The following is a 9,787-nucleotide window of genomic DNA, read 5'->3' as shown; positions in this document are numbered from 1 at the left end:
ATAATATTCAAACCGGATATTTTCAAATTGTAAAACTCAGAATTTGTTTGAACATATATTTTTCTAGAACTTTTAGACCAAAAGGGGCGATAATTGTTTTTAGAGAACAAAAATGATAGAGGGGTGATTTTTAGGTGAATTAAAGGATATTTGAAAAATAACATAATTTTGGGGGTATATAAATTGAAATGGGAATATGAAGTCCAACTTAGTGCAACCCACACAATCTGAATTTGCCCAAGTTTGGGCTTAATCAGGAATATTATATCTACACTACATTCTTACCCCCATTCATATATCATACTTCACCGTATTTATACGGTGAACAGTGTTTTTTATTTTTTATAAATAAATTATAATATTTATAAAAAAAATATTATTTTTAAAATTATTTTTAACATAAATTTAAAATTTATTATTAATTAATTTTATTATTGTATTAATCATAAAAATATATGTTATTAACCACTTATTTTACTTATAATTTATTAACCGAGTTTACTAATTCATTAACCAATAAAATACACAATATTAACCAAGTTCTTACATTAAATTATAAAATATAGATGAATTATTATATTTTATATTTTTTAATGTCAGAATTTGGTTATTGTTGTGTAATTTATTGGTCAATAAATTAATAAATTTGGTTAATAAATTATAAGTAAAATAAATAATTAATAATATATATATATATATATATATATATATATATATATATATATATATATATATATATATATATATATATATATATATATATATATATATATATATATATGTGTGTGTGTGTGTGTGAGAGAGAGAGATTAATGTAATAATAAAATTGGTTAATAACTATTACAAAAATATTTTTTTTAATATTTTTTTAAATATTATTATTTTATTTTGAAAAGTAAAAAAAATACTGTTCACCGTATAAATACGGTGAAAAATGCGTGGTGTAAATATTGGTGTATGAAAATGGTGTAAGAATATCATTTCTGTTAAAATTTTTTTAATAAAACCATGTTAATATTCGGATTTAAAAAAAATTCATTAGTTCATATTCGGTATGCCATTAAAACACGAAATTAATATCGATATGTTTTGATATATGTTGTATGTTTTATAATTTTTTGAATATTTGAAAATTTGATATAAAATCATAATTTCTTATACAAAAATCTAAATTTTATATTGAATATTAAAAAAATCAGTCTAAAAATGATTTTATACCAACTTTTTTCAGTACACATAAATCACACAAAAATCAGATTCAGTACACATAAATCTAGAAAAACACAATATTTAAAAAATCAAAAATCAAAATTTTTGTAAAATCCAATATATCAATTTAAAAATCTGAAAAACCACATTATTTTTCCAAAAATTCAAATATTTTTATTACGAGTATTTTAGTAAAATTTTATACAATAGAGTGGAGGATCAAACTAAATGAATAGTAGGACAAATCTCTAAGCTCAGCTTCCGACTTTACATTTAAATTAGTATAAAATGAATAACATCTAACATCATTATATTTATTATTTATTATCACTTATTAAATATAATTTTCCATAGTTCTTTTAAAATAAATAAGTATTCTCAAAATGGAAAAATATAAATTTTAAAAGGTAACATAAAAGAGAAGGAGGGATTACTTTTCTACTTCGTGTCAGAAAGATATGTCAAACATTACGTTGGATTATTTTGTAATATAGCATGGTGTTCGTTTCTTTCTAATTAAAGTTGCCACATGGAAGATAGTAGGAAATGAGGGCTCATGCGAAAAAACATTGTTGACCTAATCCCTTCTTTTGTGATGGATTCATTTTTTTTTTCTGAAATCCACAGCACCTTTTTACCTCCACCTTTAAGCAATAACATCAACACTTCAACTCCCTCTCATGCAGTTAAATCTTTTGCTGAAACGGTTAATAATGTTTGTAATATTCCATTTAGTCAGTTCCCGTACCATGTGTGAAAGGGGATCGTTTAGCAATCGAGATTCCAGAATATGAATATAAGCATGGAGTGGAAGCCTACAAGCACAACCTCCATGGCATAGTTGTTTGGTCAAAAGGCTTCACTCCTTTAACGGTTGTCCCCATGCGTCTTAAGTTATCAAGATTATGGAAATCCATAATAAAATGGGGAATCACCTCTTTAGGAAAGGGTTTTTTCAAGTTTTCCTTCTCTTGCTTAGAGGATGTTCACACAGTTCGATCGGTCAATGCTTGAAACTTAGCTTAAGGTATTTGGAAGTTGTTTTCATTGACTAGAGGATTCGTTCCTTCAATGATTAAATAAAGTTATGTCGAGGTGTTTATTAAAATTCATGGCTTATCTCAAGACACTACTACGGAAAAACCCTTTCACCACGGTTGGAAAAGGGATACCATCACGCCTGACCAACCGTGGTGAAGTAAGATGTGGTTGTAAGTTTGTTGTTTTCAATCACGGGCGTGCAACCATTGTGATAAATTATGTAATGCACTTCCTATCACAACGGTTGACTTAAGCAACTGTTGTCATAAATATAGGGTCATGAGTTCGATACCCAGCTGCAACTAAATTAAAGCTCATAAAAAGTAAAATAATCATAACCACTTGCTAGCTGCACATGAAAAATCATTTATTAACAAACAACACAAAAAAACATCAACAACATACATACCTTTAATTTAAAAAATTCATAGAAAATTAAGACAAACCATCATGTGAACTACACCCATAGTATGTATACCTGTAAAATGAAAGGAGAATGAAATCGACACCATGAAAAAAACAGCATGTTAACATAAACTGGGAGTACATTGTAATCCAACAAAAATTTATCAACATATATAACAATAACATCAACATAACAACAACATACACAAATAAGAGAGAATATGGAAAAATATTTGTCAACAACAACCAACAATTTATGAACAACAACAACAACAAAAAACCATAAACTCTCGAACAAGAATAAAATCATGTGAAACGTAACAAGAACATACACGAAAACAAGAGAATGAGGAAAAAGAAAAATACCTTTATGTTTGAACAACACGATTGAGGTTATACTGTATACTAGGAAAGCTAATGACGAAGAAGAAGAGAAAAAATATGTGCTAGGATTTTTCTATGAGAGATACAATGATATTGTTAAGAAGTGAGAGTTAATTCGCTTATATATGGGCAAACAATTTCACCACGGTCGGATTCAAAAGTCGTGATGAAATGTAATGTCTTTCACAACGGTTGACATTAGCAACCATGGTGATATATATATATATATATATATATATATATATATATATATATATATATATATATATATATATATATATATATATCACATTATAAGGACAACACTCATTGTAATAAAAAAGTAGAAAATTGTTGGAGTTGGGATTCGAACCTTATCACTCCATGAATGTATAATCACGGTTAATTGTTTTGACCATAATGCAATGTCTTTTTGTAAATATGATAAAAAAACAAATTGTGTCTAAAAATGAGGTGTTACCATGGTTAACTGACGGACTGTTGTAATTTAGTGTTACCAAAGGTATATTTTGTAGTAGTGAGAGTATTGGCATCCTAAAACTTTTTTCTCCATTACTAGCAGCATTTGGACCACCATATGCATTGATTCTTCTTCAAACAAAGCTCCTTTTGTAAGAGCGTTTGGTCATTGTGCTAGGGTTTTCGTGGACTTGGATTTGGTTAAGGAGTTTTGCTACAAAATTCTTGTGGAGAGAATTGGATTTCCTTTTTTCGTGGAGATCAAATATGAAAAATTTCATGAGTTTTGTAATTTATTTACTTGTATCGGTCACTCTTTGGATAAGTGTAGAAGAAGGGAAATCAATAATGGGAAAAAGTTGAAATTTAAGTTAAGTAGGCTAAGACATCAAAATGGAGTTTTGTTCAATTTGAAAAATAGAAGAATACTAAAAATATGGAGGCAAACATTCATATTGATCAGATGGGGGAAGGTGTGAAACCTTTGGTTAATCAAACCAGCTTGATCACTATTCCTAATGAACCGGTTATATGTGTGTTTGTTTCTGATGGAAGCTCAGAAAATGACTTTGTAGATGTCACACAAGTGGAAGAAATAGTATAGGAGACTCAGTTACAGATCAACAATACCAAAGTGAAGGAGTTCTTGCAAAATTCATGGCCCAATATGGAGGAACAAGTAGATTCTTTACAGGAAAATGTAGAGGGATGTTATAAGGATTTCCAACTGGTCAAATCCAAAAGAAAATCAAAGAAAAAGAAAGTTCATAAATCAACTAGACCTTGCTCTAGTAAGCTCAACACTTCATTATGAAGTGTATCTATTGGAACATTAGGGGTCTTGATAATCCCTCATTCAAGATTAGCTCTTAAGAGAACTAATAAGAAACATAAACCCGACTTTGTCTTCATTGCAGAGCCATGGATGCAGTATTCCAAGTTCCCTCAGAATTGGCTCTCTAACTTACACCTGAAATTGTTTGCCATGAATCATAGAATCAATAGTTTTCCTAGTATGTGGTGCATCTGCAATAAAGATATTGATCTTCTATTGGTTGTTATTGATGATCAACATGTTTCTTTTATCATTAATGATAATAATTAGATAATAGTAGATAGAAACAACGCTTGTAAGAAGTCCTATTGAAACCAAGAAATATCGGCCTGCTTGTCATCCACACCAGAAATAAATAAGGGACCACTGCTATCTATGCTTCTACGGATTACATTCACAAAAGAGAGTTATGGAACAATATTCAACCTTATCATACTGACATTCCTTGGTGCTTCATTTGCGACTTTAATGTTATCTTAGGAGATCATGAGTATCAGGGTCATTCTTAACCAACTAGAATACCCATGGAATATTTTTTCAACTAGTCCAATTCTAATGCTAACTTGATTCACTTGCCTACCAATGGCCACTATTTCACATGGTATAATGGTAGATAGGGTGGGAGGCATACTAAAAAATGTTTGGATAGAGCTATAGGCAATCAGGCTTTGGTTAATTTTTGTACTTCTCTATTTTATACCACAATCACCAAGAATTATTCTGATCACTTTCCTATTCTGATTACTTTTGACTATAAAGGGACTAGGCATCCTTCTCAATTCAAGTTTATTCAAATGTGGGAAATATGTGATGACTATAAAGATATTGTGGCTAAGTCTCAAGAAGCCAATGTGGTTGGTTTCCCCATGTTTATCCTCGATAGGAAACTTAAGCTTTTAAAAGACAATCTCAAGGTGTGGAACAAGTCTTCTTTTGGTAATATACATGCAAAAGTGAAAAAAGAAGAGTCAAATTTAAACATCATACAACAAAGGACTGCTACTCTTGGGCCCTCAGAAGTGACACAGACTCAGGAGAAAATTGCTCAAAAAGAACTCTTTTTCCCTTTGAGCCTGGAAGAAGCCTTTTGGAAGGAAAAATCCAAAGTAAGTTAGGCATTTAAAGGGGACATAAACACTATATTTTTTCACAGGTATGCCAATATAAAAGTTTCCTCCAAACCTATATCAGTCATGTTACATAATGATGATGTTATTATAGATGTTGACCTCACCAGGGACCATGTCACAAAGCACTTTGAGGATCTATTAAGTTAAAATTCTAACCTCATTGAAAATGTTTTTGTTGTAGAAACCATTCCCACTATGGTGAATGATAATACCAATCACTTACTCACTCTTAATCCAAATGTTGATGAAATTAAAAATGTAATTCTTAGCCTGAAAAAGTATAGTGCCACGGGCCCTGACGATTTTGAAGGATATTTTTATCACACCTTTTGGCACATCATTAAATACAATGTCATAAAAGTTGTGCCTTAGTTCTTTGTTGAAGATTGGATTTTCCCCATTATAACTCCAACTCAATTATGTTGATCCCCAAAACTCATAATGCTAACACAATTGGCCATTTTCGACATATATCTCTAGCTAACTTTAAACCCAAAATCATCTCAAAGATATTAGATAATAGGTTGGCCTCAGTTATGCCTCACATCGTCTCTTATGAGGATAAAAGATCCATCAAAGGAAGAAGCATAGAGGATTGTGTATGCTTAACTTCGGAAGCAATCAACACTCTCACTAGGAAGTGTTATGGTGGTAACGTGGCCCTAAAAATTGACATTGCTAAAGTGTTTGATACTTTCAATTGGAAATTTCTTCTTCAGATCCTCAAGAGATTTGGGTTGTGTTCTAAATTTTGTAATTGGACCCACAACATGCTTCAGTCTGCTCATCGATTTGTTTCTATTAATGGAAACTTGCATGGTTTTTTCAAGTGTCATAGAGGTGTGAGACATGGGTATCCTTTATCCCCTTTCCAATTTCCTGGCAGAGGATGTCTTGATTAGAGCTCTTTCCAACCTAGTTGAGGAAGCCAAGGTCTTGCCTGTGAAGGGTACTAGAAATGTCCAGGTCCCCACCCACACTCTTTATGTTGATGATATAATGTTTTTTTTTGCAGAGGTGACATTAAATACATTAAGGCCATTAGTATTCTTTTAGACAGGTATGACGTTTGCTATGGAGAGTTGTGCAATGCTTCGAAATCTATTCTATATACAGGTGTTATTTCTGAAAGCATAAAATCTCATATAGCAACCCACCTTGGCATCTCCATTGGAATTATTCCTTTTGTTTATTTATGAGCTCCTATTTTCATGGGGAAACCAAAGGCTAAACATTTTCAGTACATTGTTGATAGGATTAAGAGTAAGTTAAGTTCTTGGAAGGTTTCTCTCTTATCCATTGTTGGAAGAGTTGAGTTAGCGAAGTTCATAATACATAGTATGTTAATCTACTACATGTAAGAACAAGATTTGGTTCTACACCTGGACTTTAGTTCTGATGATAACAATGCATTATTTCTTAGAGAATAATTTTGTACACTAATTCTTTTTTTCTAATTTGTAGCTTTAGCTAACAGGTTCTGAATCTGAAGCTTTGACGTGTGACGTCACTAGTTTCTGGAATCAACACACTCTGACTCTGAGGAGATACAAGTGCTTTACAAGATGTTATCAAGTTCTAGACAACTCTTTGTTGGTGTAAGCCCTAGAGGCCAATACTTTTGGTACTTGTATCGAATTATTTATTAATAATAAAAGGCATTTTCTTTATTATGGTTGATTAATAAAGTCCCTAGAATAGATAGTCCGTTTAATGTATTAAGTGTGACTTAATCATGAGAACACATTAAACATAAGGGCACTGTTCTTAAAGTATCCGTAGTCAAGCTTTAATGTGAAGTGGGATAACATTAAAGCATTAAGACTATTATGTTTGTAGACTGATGATCACATCTCATGGATCATGGATAAAGAGTTATCAAGTCTTAAACATAGGTATGAATATTAGGAGTAATATTTATACCGGATTGACCCGCTATGAGAATACTATATAGAAAGTTATGCAAAGTGTCATAAGTTATTCTCATGGTAATAATAGTGTATACCACTCTTCGACCTGAAACCACTATGGATCCTAGATGTAGAGTCGAGTGCTTTATTGTTGATCCAACGTTGTCCGTAACTGGATAACCATAAAGACAGTTGATGGGTACTCCACGAAGCATGCTGAGGGACATGAGTGTCTGTTAGATACCCAAAAGTGCTTATTTGAGCCATCAATTAAGGGTATCTTTCACTCTATTTCCTTGCTAAAATTGTCAAAACCACAATTGTTTTACATGAAATGCATTACATTGATAAACAAGCTTGGTGCCTTTGATTTGTGTGTTATTGTGCAGGAAAAAGGGCATGAACTAATTGAAAATGAAGACACAAGAAAATTGGCAAAGGAACCAAAGAATACAAGCATTTCATCAGCCTGCTCGCTAGGCGAGGGCTGTGGCGAAACACTACTTCGCTAGGCGAGCTCCAAGCGAAAAGCTCTAGTAATTTGTCAATAAATTCGCCAGGCGAGCTGCTGGCGAAGGTGGTGGCGAGTTCATTCAGTTTTGGTGAAAAGCGCAGCCAGCACTCACTCGCTAGGCGAGGCTCTAGCGAGTCCCCAGCGAGCATTCCAGTAGCAAAACCTCTCAACCTCGTTGGGGCGAAGGTTGGAGCGTGTCCTTCGCTAGGCGAACATGACAGTTTGAGTTAGTCTGTTTTCTCTGGGCGCAGGTGCCTTGTGTGCCACAATTAGACCCTCGCTAGGCGAGCCATTCTGCTCGCCTAGCGAGCATGACAGCCCAGCACATGTCTATAAGTAGCAAGTGCCACTTTTGAGCACCATACCTCAGTACCTTAGTTTTACTTTATTTTTCCAGCTTTTGCTCTAGAGATATTTTTGACCTAGATTTCATTTCTCTTCATCTTGTAACCATCTTCTACAAAAAGAAGGTGGATTCCCATCCAATCTCGATTATCCGACTTAGATGTTGATCAACCTTCTTCCGAAACTTGCCGACCAAGCTACCATGAAAATGAGTAGCTAAGTCATCCATTTGTCAAGGTTAGATGTAGGTGATTACTAGCTTTGGGTGTAAATGTAAGGATCTTCATATGTAAACTCTTTAATGGTGAATATATGATGAAAACTTTGTTTCTATTTAAAACTCTTTGTGTTGGTTTATGATCGAGAGATGTTTACCAACTCTTGACCTAGGTTTTCATCCAATCTTGTTTATTAGCTAGAGATAGTAATGAATGATTTTGTTCACCATAAGGTTGAACCAAAAAGTTGTCATTTTGATAGATTGTGTTCGAGAGAAACAATGGATCAAAATGGGAAAACTCACAATGTGTGTTCGAGAGAAACATATTGGGAGGACTTTGTGAAATGATTTATCATCTAAAGGAGTTTATACGATTGTTGACCGAACAAATACATGCAAAGTAATCATTGAACCCTAACTTTGACAATATTTCTCATTTATTCAAAACGTAACTTTTACCGCAATTTAATACCTTTTTATGCAAGATAACGTGACAACCAATCAAAACCCTATTGTTACTTGAGCTAGAATTAATACAACCATCGAACGGCGGTGATATCTTACAATCCCTGTGGATACGATAACAAAAACCCGACACGTAAATTTACAACTAACAAAATGGCGCCGTTGCCGGGGATTGTAAATTGATATTGCGAGCATCGCAATGGTTGTTTAAGTTTTAGCTTGTGAATTTTTGACTTGTGCTTGTAATTTGTTTGGTTTAGTGTGCAGCTTACGTTTTATGCGAGGGCAAATCCCTATGGACGAACTTCTTTTTGATCCTGAGATCGAGAGAACCGCAAGGAGGCTCAATAGCAAAACGAGACGTAGGAGGCAACAGGCTAGACAACGCCAAGAGCAAGGAGAAAGTTTTTCAACCACAAATCCACCACCATTCATACCAAACATGGAGCCACAACCACCACCACCTATTTCTACTCCATGCATCAATAGTCCAAGGAACACCGCTCAGTTTGCCAACCACACCGGAAGGCAAGCTGAGATGAAAACGGGAACTCTAAATCTATTATATGGAAGTCCATTCACCGGAATGGACCATGAAGACCCATTTGCTTTTCTCACAAAATTTTATGAGATAGCATTGGCTGCCGGAGTGGATCAGGCTCAGGAGCTTCCGTTGTTCAGACGATTATTTCCCCACGCTTTGCTCGGTAAAGCAAAGGATTGGTACCTAGATCAAACACCAGCCGTAATGACAGACTGGAACGTGTTAGAAGAGAAATTCATCGAAAGATTCTTCTCCCATAACCGGTTCATGGAATCCAAGACGGCCATCTCGGTGTTTTCACAAGGAACCAGTGAATCTTTGAATGA

The sequence above is a fragment of the Lathyrus oleraceus genome, chromosome 3 (genome assembly GCF_024323335.1).
Source record: "Lathyrus oleraceus cultivar Zhongwan6 chromosome 3, CAAS_Psat_ZW6_1.0, whole genome shotgun sequence".
Taxonomy (NCBI): domain Eukaryota; kingdom Viridiplantae; phylum Streptophyta; class Magnoliopsida; order Fabales; family Fabaceae; genus Lathyrus; species Lathyrus oleraceus.
Note: the sequence above shows the minus strand (reverse complement) of the source record.